We start from the raw sequence: 20,779 nt of genomic DNA, 5'->3' as shown, positions 1-20,779 counted from the left end.
AGTTGGGTTTTGGGGATTTTCAAATTAAAGTTCTACGCTGGTGGTGTTCATCTCGCATTTTGGTCTCCTTCTAAAATCTTGTTTGGTATGTGCAAAACGAGCATATTGGTGTAGCTTTTAGTGTTGCAATTTTTAAAGATATGAAAATTGCATATTGGTTTAAGACATGCAATGTTCAATATCTACATGATACCTTTTCTTGACATTCCATTCATAAATTTGAAATTTGTAACAAGTATAAATTTTACTAATTAATTATTATATTGATTATTACAAAATTGAAGAGAAAGGAAGAATAATATATAATGTAGGTTTATGTGAATGGAAAATGTTAAGATAAAGGAATAATTTATAATGATAGGTGGACCATAGGGGTTGGGTTCCTTATCATCGATGTATTCTATATAAGGGGGGAGAAGAAGGAGAATATTGCATCACTTTTGCTTGTGTAATTGAGGACAAGGCTAAGAAGAGACAACTTAGTAATGGATTGATGGCTCATGCATGACTTGTTTTTGAAATATTTGGAGCAATAAGGTCTATGGCTAACTGAAGATTAGAACTTCGAATATTTTTTTCAATAATCAATCTTGAGTGAATAGAATTCCATATCTACATAGACCTTTGCAAGAGTACTCTATTCTAGGTGATGATAGAGTACATCATTTCCTTATTGGAAGTAATTAAACTTTTATCATGGTATAATTTAATTATAAATATTTAAAATATTGGATGTTGACAATCAATTTTATAAAGGATTATGGGATTCTTAATTTTTTTGCTTGAATTTTAAATATTGAGATAGAAACTTGTAACAAGAATATAATGACTTCAATTCCATCTGAATGCTATAAGTATCTACTACTTGTATTTTTTTCAAATCGAATAGAAATATGATGAACTTTGTTTTTGTTAATGAAAAAACACAAACATATTCTATTGTATAAGATTTTTTGTTATTGCTAACAAAATTATTATTAACCATGTTTTATTTAGAAAATAACATATATTAAACTATATAATGAATTATTAAATTGATAACTGTTTAATATGGTTTGACTTTTAGTGATGTTTCTATGGATCATCTTATGATGTTGTGGACTATTTAGAAGTCACATCACTAGTAAGTTAAGATTTCATGTCTCCTTCTCATGTTTATAGACGAAGGAGGTGGAGGATTTTGAGGATGTCATATTATGTTCTTCTAAGCAATGTGAGCATGAATCAATCGAGAAACCTCGTGAAAGAGATAGTTGTTCGGTAAAATCTATTGATATTTCTATCAGGATCTGAGCCCCGCCTCCTACCTAACCTAGTCACACCTAACCTAGTCAAGGTAAAACAAATTAAACTTTGAAGTTCCACTTTAATTCTTCCTACTAAGTTCTTACCACAGTCTTAAGGGACATTCGTAAAATAAGTCTATTGATGATTAGTCGTGATATTCTGGTGTAATAGCACTTGTACATACCATAGAGTACATAACTCCATATCAATAACTAACCTTTTGTATCTATGTGGATGATATTTTGGTTATGGATGACATAGTATCTTGGTGGAAAGATGTTTGGATCCCTATGACCATGGTGATAATATTTAACAAAATCCTCATGTCTATTCATCAATTTCATGTGTGATTAGTCGGGACCCAACATGCACACTTGTAGCTAGGATATAAGACTATGTAATCCTTTCTTGGATGACTTCATTGTCAACATTGAAGGAAACATTTTATACTTGATAGTTGGATTTTTGGATGTATTTCTTGGATGACTTCATTCTTAGTGTTGAGTGTAGTACTTGTACACGGGACATTGGTTTATGGACGATCCCTTTATAGACACACTTCTTGGACTACTTCACTCTTAGGGTTGGGGGCAATGCCCATACATAGGAAGTTGGCTTATTGAGATACATCATAGATATAAAATTTGAGAGCAATGTGTTTCAAAGGGTATGAAATGGTGGGATTCCCCCTAGTCATGTAATGACCACTTCACTCTTAGGGATGGGGGAAGTGCCCATACATAGGAAGTTGGCTTATGTAGATACATCACAGATATAAAATTTTAGAGCAATGTGTTTCAAAGGGGATGAAATGGTAGGATCCACCCTAGTGATGTAATGGGGTCCATAATGGTTAATAATATTATAAGTATGGTGGTCATTTAATGTAATGTATACAAAGTCTATTATGCTAGTTATTATTAAATAATTCATACTAGGTAGTTTTCATGCGATAAATGTAATATGGCCTATTCATTAGCATAGCCACTAATAGTGGTTAAAATTTAGATTTTATAAATGAATAATATTTGAGTCTTCCTTATTGGATTTGTTAGGTATAGTGATTGTGTTTGAGCATTAGTTCATGGGGAGTTTTCCCTTGAAGAGGAAAAGGAACAAGAGTTTATCTTTCCATAAAATGATTACCATACCCTATTAACTTACCTTGATGGTTTTGGATTCCATGAAGTAAAATGAACTTTTATCATATTGTTATAGACATTACCCCACAATGAATTCATGCACTGGAAATATATGGAGACCTTATCTAATCCTTACACCTGTCTTTATCTCGGGAGTTGGATCTCATCAATGGTCTAGGACACAAATTCCCATCCAATGGTGAAGGTTTCCTTGAGCTTGGTCATGGTAACTACCCACCCGATCCATGATGGCCGAGGTTCATTCCCACTGTTCTCTGTAGGGTTTCCAGACAGCTTCTACCTTGCAGGTTTTGGATGTTTGGAAAGGTAACCTCTGCACCCTTCCCTGCAAAATTTTACCACCATTTTCCATAATGGCGATGTAAGGTTTTCTAACAAACCTAATAATGTTTCTATGCTAAGTTTCCAACTTTCATTTTTTTACATGGGGTTCTGATACTTCTATGTAGCCAGACAAAGTGGCTTGGTTTTGGTTTCCGTGGGAAATGGCTCTAGCAGAAAGAGGTCGAAATTAGGTATTCACTGTTAACCCTCATTGGGTTAACCAAGACTCCGTTATGGCTTGGTATTATCTATGAAATCTATGGAATGGTTATGATATGTTACCTACAATTCAACAACCCTCCTTATTCAAATGATTTTAGGTCTGCGTAGGTGTTTCACCTCTCGTTTCACTTATGGACGACGAATTTCTAGCAATCATGCTTAAGATTATATTACTTTGTGTTTTCCAGGTATTTCATACACTTATGGTGACATGAAGAGTCAGGGTTTGCTTGTCCTGTTTCCTTAAAAGTGTAAATGGTCGTAATGGCCACTTCAGCCTAAAAGGCTATTCCAGTTTTTGGTCCCCATTGATGCATATATTAGACTCAGTTATTAATTTTGTGTTTGTAATGTAATTTCCTTAAGTTTCACCCCTTCTCAGCTAGTTAGGGTTTTAGAAGGAAAATTAACTCAGGTCAAAACCTTTTTTTAATATAGTGGTGCCAGACTCTGGCATTATGGCTTCAACACAATTAGAGTGACTCTATATGGTTAATAGTACTACAATCCTAATTTTTTAATGGTTACAGTAGTTTCTATATTGTGAATGGTGCTACCACGTCAATCATTAGAGGGGTTGAAACTGAGAATTTGATTGACTATCTTTTGCAAAGATTATGAATGTAGTTCTTATCACTATTTGTTACTTCCTACAATTGTATTATTCTTTACAGTATCATAGACTTGTTCCTCTTGAATTTCTGGGTTTAACAGAATGTGAATTATATTTGTAACAGGTTATGTTATTATGTATTTTCTTCTCGATTATACTACATGCTGCCTACATTATTTATTTTTCTAAGGTTTATACCAAACCACACCCTCCATCTAACATTCAAGACTTCAAGACCGTCTTTTGGCTAGGCCGCTGCTAGGCTATGCCAGAAGACTAACCAAGTTTCCCTACTGGTCTTCCTCGTTAAGTTTTCCTGCAATTATACTGTCCTTTTTGTTTTTCTATTCCATTATCAGTCAAGATAGCTTAATTCCTGCCAAAGTCATTATCAAGATCCTCTATTTGGTTTGTCATCATACAAAATGTGAGTTTAATTTATTTCATAGAGCATTAATAACAATCATAAAAGGAGACTCAGTTTCTACAAATTTATATAATAAATATCTACACTTGCAGTTTCCTTTCAGTTATCCTCATAGAACACTAATTTGATTTTTATCTGGTTATAAGTTATACATCTTAGCCATAGAATACTTATCTAAAGCCTTGCGAGTCTGCACAAACATTTTCTCCACCTTATAGAAAGAAATGTGGTTTCCTCCCTACCACGAGATTAGTCACAAACTAGATCCCCCCATGCTCTTCTCACAAGCATGGTGTTCTAGGACAACCTAATGTCCTTGTCAACTCCCTCTCATCTTCCTTATCATGTTTTCTAGGACTTGCGTATCCAACAAGAAATTTAGGAAATGATTCCATCAAGGTAGAAAATCAAGCGGTTTTCAAGTCATTTATTTAGGGTTGCCACTAGCATAGTCTCACACTATGATCCACCCAATCCCTAAATTGGGGTCTAGTGCTATTTCAATTAATTATTATATGGTCATGGTGGGCCATAATTCCAAGTTAAATGTTATGACTCTTCACAGGATACTATTGGGAATACTTGAGGAGACACCTCTTTGACTAAATGGTTAAGGAAGGATTTTGAATTCAATATTGAACCATCAACCATATCCTCAACATTTGTCCTGTCAACCATATCCTCAACATATCGAACCAACAATCAAGAAGACAACTGAGGTGAAGCATGGGCATCCTCTATTGCCCACGTTGTTCAGGATATATATCAATCTATGAATGCCTCTACACTCCACCTGTTATTAAACCAGCTCAAGAAAATATAGAAAAGATACATCAACGCCATAGAATTCAGCCTCTTTGAGGGGGAAACCTCCTTTACATTACATAAATGAACAATTCTTGGATGATTCAAATGACAAAACCTCCTTTCTATATATAGGAGTCTAAGGAGTCACAATATAACCCAGTCGACCTAACAATAATAATATAAAGCCACAAAAATAACAATAGAGGGATTCTATGGGGCACAGTAATAACAATATGGAGGCAATAGGGGCACAACAATATTAATAAGGGGTATAACTACAATAGTAATGGGGTAATCACTAGTATTATAGGGACCCAACATCCCCCTCTCCTTCAAAAAAGTGTTGTCCTCAACGCTTGAGTAGTTCTGGATACTTCTACATAAGATTCTCATCCTCCCATGTGGAATCTTCAGTGGATAAGTTCTTCCACTTGATAAGATACTCTGAAATTGATCGATTTCGTAGCTGCCGAGTTCTTATTTCTGTGACTGCTTCCGGTTCCAATATAATTTTTCCTTCCTCGTCAAGTTCTGGAAATATTGTTTGAACTGGGAGCTTTTCACCTATAACCTTCTTTAAAAATGAAACATGAAAAACGGGTGTAATCGAGAAGTTGCAGGAAGCTCCAATTTGTATGCCATAGTACCAATATTTTGCAACTCCTTGTACGGACCATAATACTTTGGTGATAATTTATTATCCTTCTTAGCTTGCTTGAGGGACATTTTCTTATATGGTTGTAGCCGTAGGAATACCCAATCAACTACATCAAAACTTTTTTCACTGCGATGTTGATATGCCTGTTGTTTCATTCTATTCTGTGCCAAAACGAGGTTATCCTTTAAGAGTTGGAGGACTTGTTGTTGATGTTCGATGTGATGTTCCACTACCTGAACCTTAGAATTTTCTCTTAAATATGATGTGATGGATGGTGGTTGATACCCATAAAGTGCCATAAATGGGGTTATTTTTGTTGTTGTATGGAAGGAAGTGTTATACCACCATTCAGCCAGAGGCAACCATTTGACCCATTATGTCTGTTTATCAGATACAAAGCAACGAAGATATCCTTCCAATCATTTGTTTACTATCTCAGTTTGCCATCAGATTGAGGATGATAAGATGAGCTATGAGCTAACTGAGTACCAAGACAAGAAAATAATTCTGTCCAAAAATTTCCAGTGAAAATGGGATCTCTGTCACTTACAATAATCTTTGGGTTTCCATGTAGCTTTTGAATTGTTTCCATAAATGCAGTAGAAACTATACTGGCTTTAAATGGATGTGATAATGCACAAAAGTGTGCATACATGGTAAGTCTGTCAACTACCACCATGATGACACTCTTTCCCTCAGACTTGGGTAAACCTGTGATAAAATCCATTGAAACCTCCTCCCAATGTTGGCTTGGAATGGATAAAGGTTGTAATAGACCGGGTGTCTTAATTGTTTCAACTTTATTTTATTGGCAAACCAAACATTCCACCACAAACTTTTGAATATCTGTTTTAAGGCCATCCCAAAAAATTCCTTCTTAACCCTATGGTAAGTTTTTAAAAATCCTAAGTGCCCTCCTAAGGGAGAAGAGTGCAATTCCATAAGAATCTTTTGTTTTAGCTGGGAATTCTTACAGAGGTATAAGTGATCTCTGTACCATAATGAATCATTTTGCCAGCTAAATGTATCAGACGTACTAGAATCTTATTGTAACTTTCGAACAAGTGCCCACACTTCTTCATCATTCTTCCATTCCTCCCTTGCTTCGTTTATCCAATCTGGTTGGATAATAGAAATGGTGCACAACAATGCTTCCACATCCTCATCCTTTCTTGAGAGTGCATCTACCACAACATTTTGGTTCCCTTTTTTGTAGATGATTTCAAAGTAATAACCCAACATCTTTGTGGCCCACTTTTGTTGCTCTTCAGAGGATAATCTTTGTTCTAAAAAGTATTTAAGGCTATCATGATCCGTTTCTACCTTGAAGTGTCTTCCCATTAGGTAGCGTCGCCATTTCTTAAGTGCATGGATTATTGCCAACATTTCCTTCTCATAAATAACTTTTCTTAAAAACTCTCCCTTGATTGGATGACTTTCAAAAGTAATGGGTCTTTCATCTTGCATTAGAACAGCACCAATTCCATTTCCTGAAGCATCACATTCCACAATAAAGGTTTTTGTGAAGTCCGGTGTAGTTAAGACCGGTGCTTGGCACATTGCCTCTTTAAGATGTTCAAAGGCCTTTTTTGCTTCCGGAGTCCATGAAAATGCCTCTTTCTTCAATAATGTTGTCAGAGGTGCTGCTATTCTCCCATAATTCTTAACAAACTTGCAATAATACCCTGTCAACCCAATAAATCCTCGCAGATGCTTTATGGATGTGGGGATTTTCCATTCCTTAATGGCTTTAATTTTTCTATGGTCTACCTTAACTCCTTCATGAGATACAATATGACCCAGATATTCCACCTCCTGGACTCCAAAGAAACATTTGGATCTTTTTGCATATAATTGTTTCTCCTCCAATAGTTGTAGCACCCTGTCAACATGTTCAACATGATCCTTCCAAGACTTGCTATAGATTAGTAAATCATCAAAAAATACTAACACAAATTTTCTAAGGAATGGTTTGAAAATTGAATTCATCAAACCTTGAAATGTTGAAGGTGCATTGGTAAGGCCAAAAGGCATGACCAAAAAATCATAATGACCCTCATGAGTTCTAAATGCTGCTTTCGGAATGTCTTCAATCTTCATTCTGATTTGATGATATCCTGAACGAAGATCCAACTTGCTGAAGTAAATTGATCCATGCAATTTATCCAGTAATTCATCAATGACAGGAATGGGGAACTTATCTTTAATAGTGAGCTTGTTGAGCTCCCTATAATTCAGACACATGCGCCATGATCCATCCTTCTTGTGAACCAATACTACTGGAGTAGAGAAAGAACTTTGACTTGTTTGAATTATACCAGCCTCTAGCATTTTTGCAACCATACGTTCAATTTCGCTCTTTTGGACATAGGGATATCTGTACGGCCTGATGTTTGGAGGAACAGTTCCTGGAATCAAATGAATAGCATGATCATGATCACGCATAGGGGGGAGACCTTTGGGAGTCTCAAATACCTTGGAATGATTGTCCAGGACTTTTTGGAGATCTGGAGAAATAGATGATTCCGATGTGGAAACATCTAGCGAACATAACTGTGCAATTACACCTCTTTGCTCCTTTTTTAGAAGCTTTGTCATACCATTAGAGTTGATTATCTTTCCTAGTTTCCCTGCAATACCCCTTAATTCAACTTCCTTTCCTTCCGTAGAAAATTTGATGAAACATTCTTAAAAATTAAAAGATATTGTACCCAAGGATTGTAGCCATTGGACTCCTAGTACAACATCAACGCCTCCCATTGGAATGGAAAGCATTGGGCTAGTCAATACATATTCTCCCATGGATAGCTTGATATTATGGCACTTTCCAGAGCAATTTATTGTTCCTCCATTTTCAAACATCACTTGACACTCTGGTGCTGGATATAGGAAGCAACTCAATTCTATTGCTACCTTACAATGAATAAAATTGTGGGTGCTTCCTGAATCAATCAACATTATTACCTTTTTCTTCTTGATTTGTCCTTCTATCTTGATGGTTTGAGGAGTGGTAATTCCCGCCAATGCATTACAAGATATGGTCGGATTTATTTGTTCTTCATCTAGGCTTTTTTCCTGGAGTATATCCTCTTCTTTTGACCTTTCTTGCTCCTTTTCTTCTTCCTCTTCACAATCTATGTAGAATAATTTCTTCTCAGCACACTTATGACCTTTAGTGTATTTGCTATCACAACTGTAACAAAGCCCTTTTGCTATTTTTTCTTCCAATTGTTGTGGTGTTAACCTTATAGGTTGTCGAAGACTAGGGGCAACAACACTTCCATCTTTATAGTTGTGAGTGGTATGCTTCCTGGTTGCCATAATTTTGCTTTCCATTTTTCTTGCTAACCTGAATGCCTTCTCTAATGAATGAGGTTCCCAAAGGCGAACATCATGTTGGATATTATCCTTTAAAGACCCCATGAACACATCAATCCTATGCTCCTCTGGAATATCTTTTACCCTTATGTTCAATTTTTGGAACTCCTCAATGTGCTCCATTATTGAACCCTTTTGTTTGAGACTTATCAATTGGCTAAAAAAAGTGTTGCTTTTTATATCCTCATAATGTGCTATCAATTCTTCCGTAAAAATTGCCCAAGTGATAAATTGTTTACGCGAGCAAAGCCATTGATACCATACAAACTGATTTGGTTCCAAATATAAAGTTGCCATACGTACCTTTTGTGTGTTTTTCACATTATTGAGATCGAAGAATTGCTACATCTATAATATCCATGTGGCGGGATCCTTGCCATCAAACTTCCTCATATCGATTTTTGGAATATGGTGAGTCGTCGCTCCAACATTAGAGTTTATATAATCATGATTAACGTTCTTTTGTTCTCATCATGAGTTTCCTTTAGTACCCTTTCACCCTTAGTGACCATTTCTTGTAGCAACTTATTCATATTTATCTTCAATTCTTCCATCTTATCATCCATGCCATCAATTTTAGCTTCTATGTCTGTCTTTAAACAATCCATCTTACTTCTACACCTTTCTTTAAACCATACATCTTAGCTTCTACATCTTTCCGTAAACCATCCATCTTAGATTCTGATGCTTTTTGTGCAAGTGACACTTGTTGCACTTGTTCTTGTAATTTTGATATATCATATAGCATTTCTTCTTCTTCTTCATGAGTCATGCTAGAGCTTTCAGGTTCCTTACTAGGTGTTTGCATTTTCTTTCCTCGAGGCATCAGTTACCGATAATAATGCTCTATTATGCCCTTTTAATTCCTTCAAAATAAATTTTCAAACCAAGTTTAAGCAAAAATTTAAGAAAATCTACACACCTTTTTTCACTTTGTAGGAGCTCGATATTGCCTTTGATGTATCTTTGTACTTTCTGATCATCTAGTTCTAAATTTTTGACCTGCAGTAGCACTTTCTGTCCTCTTTCCAATGGCACAATTGTGACCCAAATTGGATTCTCCAAGGAAGAGTTATGTGAAATCTCCCACAGTGACTTGATTATAGAATAGTTCAGTAGAGCAAACTTGTACGACGTGCCATGAGTCACTGTTTCGACCTTTGGATATGAAAAATGCATACAAGAAAATACAGTCCGTCCTCTTTCTGTACCTTCTAACGAAATTTCAATCTGATCCTAGAGAGAAAGTTATGACGATTTTCCTTAGGTCACCTGTTTGGAATGTAATTCAGGAGTCTACAAAAAGACCAACTTCCTCAGATCATATCTCCGCAAATATAGTGCGAAAAGCTCTGAAATTTGGACCAGATGTTCAGCGCAATCTCTTCTCAAATGGGTTTTTTTTGCAACTTCTGAAACGTCACAGAAAAAAAGTTTTAGCAAAAATTCCATGATGACCTGTTTAGAGCAGCGAAACCCTAGAATCCAAAGCTCTGATACCAAATGTTTTGGAACCAACTCAAGAAAAAATAGAAAAGATAGATCAACGCCTTAGAATTCAGCCTCTTCGAGGGGGAAACCTCCTTTACATTACATAAATGAAAAATTCTTGGATGATTCAAATGACAAAACCTCCTTTCTATATATAGGAGTCTAAAGAGTCACAATATAATCCAGCTGACCTAACAATAACAATATAAAGCCACAAAAATAACAATAGAGGGATTCTATGGGGCACAGTAATAACAATATGGGGGCAATAGGGGCACAACAATATTAATAAGGGGTATAACTAAAATAGTAATGGGGTAATCACTAGTATTATAGGGACCCAACACCACCAATTGTGGATCAATAAAATTTTGGGTTGCCCCATTGTCCACCAAGATAGATACACGTTGTCCCTGTAATGTGCCTCTGATTGCCAAAATTGCAAAATTGGGATTTTCCATGTAAAAATTTTAATTCAAGACTGAACACGCATTGGAAGGAAATTAAAACAATATTAAGACATTAAAAATGAATAATTGACACAATACCAAATACAATACATACATTGATTTTTATCTCATAAGGTATCTAGATGCTAATTGAGCAAGTTCACATGAAGAGAGAAAGGAAATATCATGATACATTGCTCAATTTGTAATCAAGAGCATTATCTTGGATAAGGGAGAAGTAACATTTAATTTCTTTCTCATATACGAAGGCAAAATTACGAAGCAATATCAAATTCCTTTCATGAAGCAATGTTGTTGTAAAGGGTGGGGATTTTGGGTAGAGGGTTATAGGTTTTGGAGGTATTAAAATAAGTATTTGGTAAAACTAGGGGATATCTACTAAAATAGGCATGAAGTAGTATTGACTAATTAGTAATAGAAAGAAAATGGTATTCTAAATCATGAACACACTAATGGAGAGGACTTTGCAAAGGTTTTTTTGCAAGAGTGAAGGGTTTCTAGGCTTTGATAGTTTGTAAAAATGGTGGAATGAGGAGGATTTATCCAATGAAATATGTTTAGAGGAGGTGGATTCATTTGTAGGTTTGGATGTGGTGAAGATGCTAAAGGTTGCAAGGTTCATTCTGGTAGGTAGAAAGGACAATGGCAATTGTTCTTTGCCGAGGAAGAGCACATTAGACTCCTCTTTTTTGGTGAGAGATATACACAACAAGGGGTAACTAACAAATTCATTTGTGCATTTTGACACCATCGTCGATGGCATTTTATCATGAATGGGTTGTCCTATTGGTTAGCTAGTGTTGGGGCATAATATAATGGAGACAATCAGGAAATCTTCTTTCCCTACAGAAAAGGGGAAAACAAGAAGTTAATTTTTTTGCAAGGAAATTCTGAATACATTATCAAATTAGTTTAGTGGTTGTCATTTATTAATATGATCATGGTGGGTCATACTTTCTAAGCTAAATTCTATGACTCTTCATAGGATATTATTAGAGATACTTGAGGAGAGACCTCTTTGGCTCAAGGGTTAAGGAAGGATTTTGACATCAATATCGAACCATCAACTATATCCTCAACATTTGTGCCATCATGGAGGAGGGGAGAAATTTCTCCCCAAAAGTCTTCTTCTACTTTGTAGGTTTTTCAAAGTTGTTTGATGTTATCTTGAGGGAGGCATTGTTCCATGGATGAAATTGGCATTTCAAAGATTCTTTTTACTGCTATTAGATGTCTATTAGTTTCTTTAGGACATTTTTCTTCTTCCTTGTTACCATTTAAAGTGGGAAAATCTCCGCTTTAAAATTCCCTGATATTGTTTTTCATTTACCAAAATCCACTTCCCTATTGTGTTTGTTGAGGCAATTTTGACTTGGCCCAAATAATTTGTTTCCACAAAATCTAAGATTTCCTTGCCATTTTTAACATTTACTATTGATTTGTTTTCCATTTTGGGATGAGGCCACTCACTAAATATCCTCAATGAAAATAATGCATGAACCTTGATGAAGCCCTAAAAGAACAGTCCCTTATTCATCCATAAAAATCATCAAATTTCACTTTGAACAAAACAAAATACCGCTCAATACTAAACTACCCACATAAATGGGATTGAGATTTAATAAAATTTACTCCAAATCTAAGTTTTTGATTCCTTCTCGAGTCAGAAAAACCACTGGCATATCAAGTTGGTAAAAGAAAGTAGGATCCGTTATCCAAAATCCTAGCATAGTGCCCTGAATCCCTAATGTGACTGATACTTTGATTAATTGAGCTAATGTATCAATCCTTTGTCTCATGGCTAGCTTTGACAGCTCGATTTATTAATTTAGCTAATATAATCTCAGGGTTAACTATGGCAGCCAAATTTGAATCCATTATCCATTTTCCATTCGTAGAAAAACAATGAGTTCACTGAAACCATCAAGAGAACCAATTCTTCATGTTCTTCCACTCCAACATAATTATAATATCAAACATTATAAAACATATAAATTTATATAAATTATGTATCAATTTTTACGAGGCAAATCTACTTGAAAGGATGACAACCTATGAGCTCGACCATGAAGTCTTACTCCAATAATGTCAAGATAATTAAACATGTGACCTTTTAATAGAAAGATGTTTTAACAATGGGAACTCAACTAACTATGCTGACCGTTAAGACTGTGTATTTTTACCATTCACTTTGAAATTTGAGAAAAATAATTTTAAATTTATAAAATGACTAGAATTATAAATGAAATATTTATATCAAACTCATTTTTCATTAAAATAAAACTTTTATTAACTTAAAATTAAAAAATTCGTACCAAACTCCACCAACAACCAGAAAAACGCGCAAAAAAAAATATTAAAAATAATAAGTAATCAAGGTGTAAAGAAGCAATAAATGTAAAATACACTCATATCGATGAAAACACACTTTACATAATATCAATGAATTTTATGGTTAAAGACTTACATAATTATATTAGCGAAAGATTTAGCGTAGGTTCTAGATAGAGCCACATTCCGTTGAGGGAGTCTTATGCCTCCCATCCTACCTTACCTTATCAGTTTCAAGAACAAATCTCTTTCTTCCAGAGCATTCTACACACTCCAATTGTGAGCAGACTTTGGAGGGATCAGATCCCATTACCACACTCCAATAGCGAGTAGGCTCCGGAGGGATCGAATCCCATTACCTCAGTTCAAGGTAAGAATTATTTGAATCAAAATTATAATCCACTTCCTTGTCAGAGATTGATTCTATAATGTTGATGGAAGTTGTTAAAAGAAGAAACTTTAAAGAATTTATGTTTGTATTGTGAAAGTTTATTTCTTTTCATGATCGACATGATTTTGTCCAGCTAGCTGTGAATGCAATTTTACAAGGTCTAGGTTTTTTAGTGAGGGTTTATGGTTTTGGTGGTAAGTTTGGAGAATACTATTTATATCCTGTAGAGCATTATGAATGCCTCTGATTTGGCTTCAGCTGAAGTTTTGGCAGCTTCGTTAAGGTTTTCAGGCTTGTTTTCTTTGTGACATTTTGTTGGATGCAAACATTTTATTCCCGATTTGTTTAAGATCAGGTTTATTTAGCTATGCTTGTCCAGTTGCATTTGGATTTTAATTGAAATCAAGGAAATGGAGGCTCGGTGGTAGTGAAGGGAAATATGGAACCAGGAAGAAAGAGAAAATAGGGTTTATTTTATTTTTGTTGGAACCTCCTTTTGTTGTTGAACTCATTTTTTTATCAATAGGGATGATGTAGGTGCTTGTAATAGCACTAGTTGAGACATGCCCATGGAGTTGTGGTTTAGGAATGATGACATTCCCATGCTCGGCTACCCCGGGGATTCACTTCTCTTGGAGGAGTGAATTAGTTGTTAGAGCCAATATTATGGTGCAAATTTTGGTTGATTTTGATGAAAGATCACCCCCTGTTGTGGCAAGTCAGCCAAATGGAATTCATTTGTTGTCAAGTAATTGAAATTTTGTTCGTGGTCAGTTTTTTAACTAACCTACGGGTCCTTTTTACCCCATCCAATCCCTGACATTTTTCGGCTAGTTGTAATGCTCTTTTACCTAAATACGGACTTCAAACAAAATAGTATACAATAGGCACCACTAGTGCGATTGTGGTTGTATACAGTAGTCACCACTAGTGTGATTACCATAGTATGCAGGAACCACTAGACTTTATGCAATCTCAAATGCTCTTGAAATATGGAACTGTTGATTTCATGCCTTAAAAGAACCAAATTGATGCCACTAAATTTGGATATGATTTTTAATTGTTGTTTCCTTTCTTTCAAAACCTCTTCGAGTTATTATTAATCTCTTATTATTTGACTACTCTGCCATTTACCTCTAAAATAATCAAATTTACTTCTTGAATATATATATATATATATATATATATATATATATATATATATATATATATATATATATATATATATATATAATAGCCCGAAATTGGTTGATCCCTGCCTTAGAATACTCTTCCACCTCATTCAATCTGAAATCATCACATGCCATGTGTATAGAGTAGATAGAGCACAAAAATGCTTCATTGTCATCACCTATTAATGCAACAAAAGGAGACAAAAAATCACTCATTTGTTGGCAGTCTCCAATGTTCGAATCATATAGAACATAAGTCTCAAGTATGGTGACTAATATTTCATAATGATGCTTACGAGATGTTTATAGGCATTCATCACTAATAGTAGCTGCAAACTTTTCTGGAATGAGATTATATTCCTCCATAGATTCACTATCTAAGAAGGCCTCACTTTCTCTATTCCTATCATTATTCTGTTCCAATTCTTCCGAGGAAATTGGCTGTAGTTAATTATGTAAAACATTATGATAGCAGTACGTGAAACATCATTGAGTTTTTCTAATAAGCCATCGTGTTGGATACATGTTGCCTGAAATCTCCAACTTATAGTTTCAAAACCATGACTAGTTGTGACAGGCATAACAAAAATTTGTTATCACCACAGTCAAGTGAAATTATAAATAGTAGAGGAGAACTCAATTTCTTCAGGTTCCATCCTCCAAAACCATAACACAGGAATGAACTTTACAATCTTGTCGACCTTAAATTTCTTACTTGTTAAACAATTGCATTGTTTTTCCCATTTAATGGTAATAGTTTTTAAAATAAAATGATCATGTCGTCTAACAATCATTTGATAGTAGGCTTTACCTGCAAATGGAGAGTGTCCTTAATAAAGTATGGACTATCTTTAGCGATAAACAATGACCAGGGTGTTTGAAAAAGATTGCTATAACTGACAACCTTTCCATTTGTTTCTGCGTACATTTGTCCATTGTGTATTGTCCTGTCCAAATAAATTGAAAAATACAAATTGAAACGCCTAATACAAATTCCCTTGAAAATAAATCCTTTGGCTATGAGATGGTCTTTGTTTGATGTTTTTTGTTTGCAATTAAGGTCCACCAGGTTCACTAAACAATCCAAATCAGATGTCCATGAATGAAGCAATTTATTCTTATAGCATAAGCAATGCTCTAGTGTCATAGTTTCATTGTCAACAAAAATTTTCGATTGATATCAACCACGACTTTTGATGACATAGAAACTAGGACCTTATGGGTGCAATTTGTCAACAATTATCACTGGCATAGATGCTCTTTGCCAATGTTTTTTGACACTTGTATATTTCTATAACCATTAGTTCATGCTTAGGTGTTTTTATAAAAATAGAAAAAATTAAATCTGGAGATTTTCTAAAAAATAGGCTTCAGAGAGCCATTCGAATCTTCCAAAACATGACACCTTTTGAAAAGATGAAAGAGGTTTTTGTAAATCAACATGTTCTCGAAAAAGTCATGTTTTATTTTTTCCAAATTCGTCACCACCTTCTCGTAAATTGCTCCCAAAGTTAGTCTTTTATGGAAAAAAGTATTAAAAATAGTTTTGTCAATTTGGGCAGATTTCCCTTAAACATTTGTTGTGAAGCTGGGTGAATTCCAATGGTTCCAGAAGCATGTCGGGTCATCTAGGAGCACAATCTAGGTTCCTAAGTTTCCATGTGATGCCCAAAATATCCAAACTAAAGGCACTACCAAATCAGAAGGTAACTCTCACTCTAGAAAAACTGTCAAATTAGTGAGGTCTCAAGAAAAAACTTGTATGTCCTAATAGATCCTTCAATATCTGGTGCTCGCATGTGAAGTATTGTTTATGCACAACAGTGGTGAATTAAATCTAGATGGTCAATTGGATAGCTAATATGAATTAAATCTAGATGGAATTCATGTTTGTGAGATAGCTAATATGAAGATATTGTAATTCTCTATTCCGAATAAGGGAAGATGGCATATGTTATAGGTAGTATGACAACAGTTGCCACTCTGCCTCATTGGCTAACATTGGAAAGGAGAGGAAGTTGGGTGCAGTATCTGACAAAAATGCCATGAAATTTATTTCTCTTGTTACTGTTTCACCCATCTCCTCTAATCGCTTAGGTAGAAGGAAGACCACGAGATTATGTAGCAGAGAGAAGGTAGTCAATGCAAGATCTATGGCAAAGGAGTTGTAATTCAATCGAGATGGGTCAATGACAAAAAAATTGTAAGTCAGAGAAAACAAATTCCATCTAAAGGAAGATTCTTTTCACATAAAAGTTTACTGTGGTAGATCTTTCTTTGTCCATATACCTTTGATGTTAATGTGTGGTTTGTATGAAGGTTTGGTATGACATATATTCTAGCATTTTGTTGTGCACCTACTAAAAATATTTTGAAATTGTCTTGTAGGTAGGTGTCAACAAGCTTATTGATATTGTCGGAATCACCGTTGGGCCGATGGGCAGAAATGTTGTTTTGGAGAGAAAGCATGGTTCTCTGATATTGTCAATGATGGTGTGACAGTAGCTAAGGAGGTAAATTGTAGATGTGGGTTGTAAATTTTTTATGTTCTATATTAATTTTCCTTGCCTAAATGTATTACTATCTTAGACCTGGAAGGAAAATTTCTCACAGGTCATAGACAACATATTTATCTTTTGAGGATGTACCTAGTCTATGGAGTATCCATAGTAGAGTAATGAATGACACTTTAAACAGTTGAAAGAAAAATACTTGTGTGCCATATGTTGATAAGTCAAGTTAAATTTTTATTTCTTGTCTAGTTAATGCTTTTCAATGTTGCACCTTGCTCCTGACAAGTTGAATTAGAGGACACAATTGAAAATATTGGGGCCAAGTTGGTAAGACATGCTGCAACAAAGAGAAATGATTTAGCATGTGATAGAACTACCACATCTGTTGTACTTGTGTAAGGTTTAATAGCTTAAGGTGTAAAGGTAATTTATTTGTCCCTATTATTGGCTTAAGTATTTATTCATTTTTATCGGGCCTTTTGGTGGTTGTTGTTTAGTTATTTCTTTTGTGAATTTTCAAGGCTTCACAAGGATCAAGATAATATTTGAGTGGAAAAATAGCCTTGTTGAAGATGAAATTATGATCGTGTTATCAATTGGTATGACCTAGTTAGGAAAAACCAAATAGATAAATCTAGCTTGTATTTTTAAAGATTTGTGGATAAGAATCTGGATCATAAGCCTATTCAATTTGTTGCAGCTGGAGAAAATCATATTCAAATTACAATGGGAATTGACAAGATAGTAAAGGCTCTTGGTTTTGAACTCAAGAATTTTTCAAAGGAGGTAAATGCACACATTTGAGCCGGTTTTAATCTATGGTTGAGGTGCACTTTCATTAGGGGAATAGCTAATTTTAAAATTTCAACTAGAGTTTCTTGAAGACTACATGGTAGAATTTTTAAGAGTTACTTGTAAAACATTTGGGAAAATTATTATCTGTAAGGGAGTACACATGTTGAAACTTAACACCCTGTAATTGGCATTATTCTCCAGGTTGAAGATAGTGAATTAACTGATGTTGCTCCACTAAGCGCTGGTAATAACTATGAAATAGGAAACATGATCACAGAGGCAAGTAAAGTTGGAAGGAAAGGTGTTGTGAAACTTGAAGAGGGAAAAAGTACATAAAACAGTCTGTATGATGTAGAGGGAATGTAATTTGATCATGGATATATTTCTCTGTACATTGTGACAGACAGTGAGAAGATGTTTGTAGAGTATGAAAATTACAAGGTAATTGACGTGAATGAAATATTCTTGCTCTTTTTGGTTGTGCTACTACCTTTTATTATTCCTTGTAATGAAAAGAGAATGGATAGAAATCATGTGTAACATTTTTATAATAAAATATGATCTTAGTTGCAGAATTATTTCCCAATTACCTCCATCTGTCATATATTCATGGCACATCCTTCTGGTTCAATAGAGGTTGGTGCTAGTTTTGTATGGAATTTTAAATTCTGTGCCTTATGAACCTTCTATTATTTTTGGAATCTGTATAATATTTGCTTTAGAATATTGATCTAGTAATTAGAAAAAAATATGACCACTACTAAGCATGTGAAGAGGGTTGATAAATTTATATTTATTTTCACTTGCATTTTGAAATTCAACGATCAGTAAATGAACTTGCATCTTTACATTTTCTTATAATTTGCAACTATTATTGGTTGAAAAAAAGATCACAACGTCAAGAGACTTGATTATAATATTAGAAGAGGCCATCCATGGGGGGTATCCAATCTTGATCATTGCCAAGGACATTGAACAAGAAGCCTTGGATACTCTTGTCTTGAACAAACTTTGTGGTGCATTGAATGTTGGTGCTTTGAAAGCTCCTAGATTCGGACAGTGGAAATGGGGACACAATTTTCCTTTATAAATTTCATCACTCTCGTAACTTTGTACTGCTGTGAAATTCGTTGAGGTAACATCTTTCACAATATAACAATATTCGACACTTCCCATTTTGACATTGCTATATTCACTGGAGTTATTTTTCAAGTTTAGCTACATTAAGGAATTACATGCACTAAGAGATTAAGTACAAATTTTGGTGTGTATATAAGCATTGTTATATCATTTTTCGTGGAAGCAATATTTATTTGGTAATGGATTTGCTCTACAATTTCAACTTTTCATGTTAATAGGATAAATTCTGATTAAGTGAGATGTATTGAGAATAAAATATTTCCACCATGTCTTGGTCACAGGTTTCTAATATCTTATGTAGATATTGTTTTGTTTATTCTTTCTCTGTGTAGGCACTATTATCAGGGATGAAGTTGGATTTTCCCTTGGAGAAAGTTGGAAGTAATGTTCTAGGTATTGCTGCCAAGGTGGTACTTAACAAGGATTCAACAACAATAGTTGGTGATGGGAGCACTTAGGAAGGTGTTAATCAAAGAGTGTCTCAAATTAGAGGCTTGATAGAGGTGTGTTATTTATCTATAACTTAAATAGGTTTCTTTATGCAAATCGAGGCTTGACATTATTGTCTTGTTTTCTCTGTATAGCCACCATTTATAGTAAAGTGGCCATCACCCTGTGGGGAGGGTTCTTCTCATTAATATCATTCATGATGATGGTATTAGTCTCAAATTTTATTTGTGAGTTTTCAAGATAGGAGTGTAGAAAGAAACAATTTTGATGCATGGTTTATAATTTGAATATATGTGCCTCTGAAGGAACATGCAACAATAATTACATACATTGAATTTAAATAACTTAAGGTTTCTTTAATATGAGAATATGTTTCGCTTGATATTTAAATTCCCTATCAACCTATTTTATCAAACGTTTTCACCAATGATATCATTCTCATTTTCTTTGTAGGTTGCAGAGCAAGACTACAAAAAAGAAAATTTGAATGAAAGAATTACCAAGATTTCTGGTGGAGTTTCTGTTATCCAGGTAAAGTTTGGCATGCTGAATTCATGGTAGCTATTTGTAACAATACCCTGTTATTAGCAGTATATCAATCTGAATCTAGTTGATGGATGTTGGTGACTACATTTCAATGTACATTTGTCTAAAGTAAGAGTCAAGCATATATGATAGTTTAAATGGAAGGAAGGATTCTATATTTATCTAGATTCATTTATCTGGCCATCTCTACATGGGAATGCATCCTTTATTTATCTAGATATGCCTATGACAAGATGCAATAGCCCTAATTGGGCAACACTGAAACTAGCTCAATTCAGTGTTTAACTTCCATGACCAATTCCTTCATTTTCCCATAGCAGTTATTCTACAATAGTGGGGCCTTTGCAATGTTGAAATGTCCTGAAATATTTTCCTATGACAAGATTCAATAGCCCTAATTGGACAACACTAAAAATAGCTCAATTCAATGTTTAACTACCATGACTAATTCCTTCATTTTCGCATAGCATCTATGTTGCAATAGTGTCACATGGAGCCAAGGTTAATTTTCACACGGACATCTCTCTTTTGAAAATGAAGGAAATGTGCTAGGCTCTCATCTAATATATGTTGCTAAGATATAATAAACTTATGGTGTATG

General features: G+C 34.6%; 1 pseudogene; it reads left to right on the top strand.

Annotated features, from left to right (window-relative positions):
• The first annotated feature begins 16,779 nt into the window (after positions 1-16,779).
• LOC149201537 (chaperonin 60 subunit beta 2, chloroplastic-like) lies at positions 16,780-20,193 on the top strand (annotated as a pseudogene).
• Positions 20,194-20,779: the final 586 nt, after the last annotated feature.

This window comes from Pinus tabuliformis, chromosome 2_1 (assembly GCF_031772625.1).
Source record: "Pinus tabuliformis cultivar Carrire ecotype Pingquan chromosome 2_1, CPIR1, whole genome shotgun sequence".
Taxonomy (NCBI): Eukaryota; Viridiplantae; Streptophyta; class Pinopsida; order Pinales; family Pinaceae; genus Pinus; species Pinus tabuliformis.
Note: the sequence above shows the minus strand (reverse complement) of the source record. Positions and strands in the feature narration are given on the sequence as shown.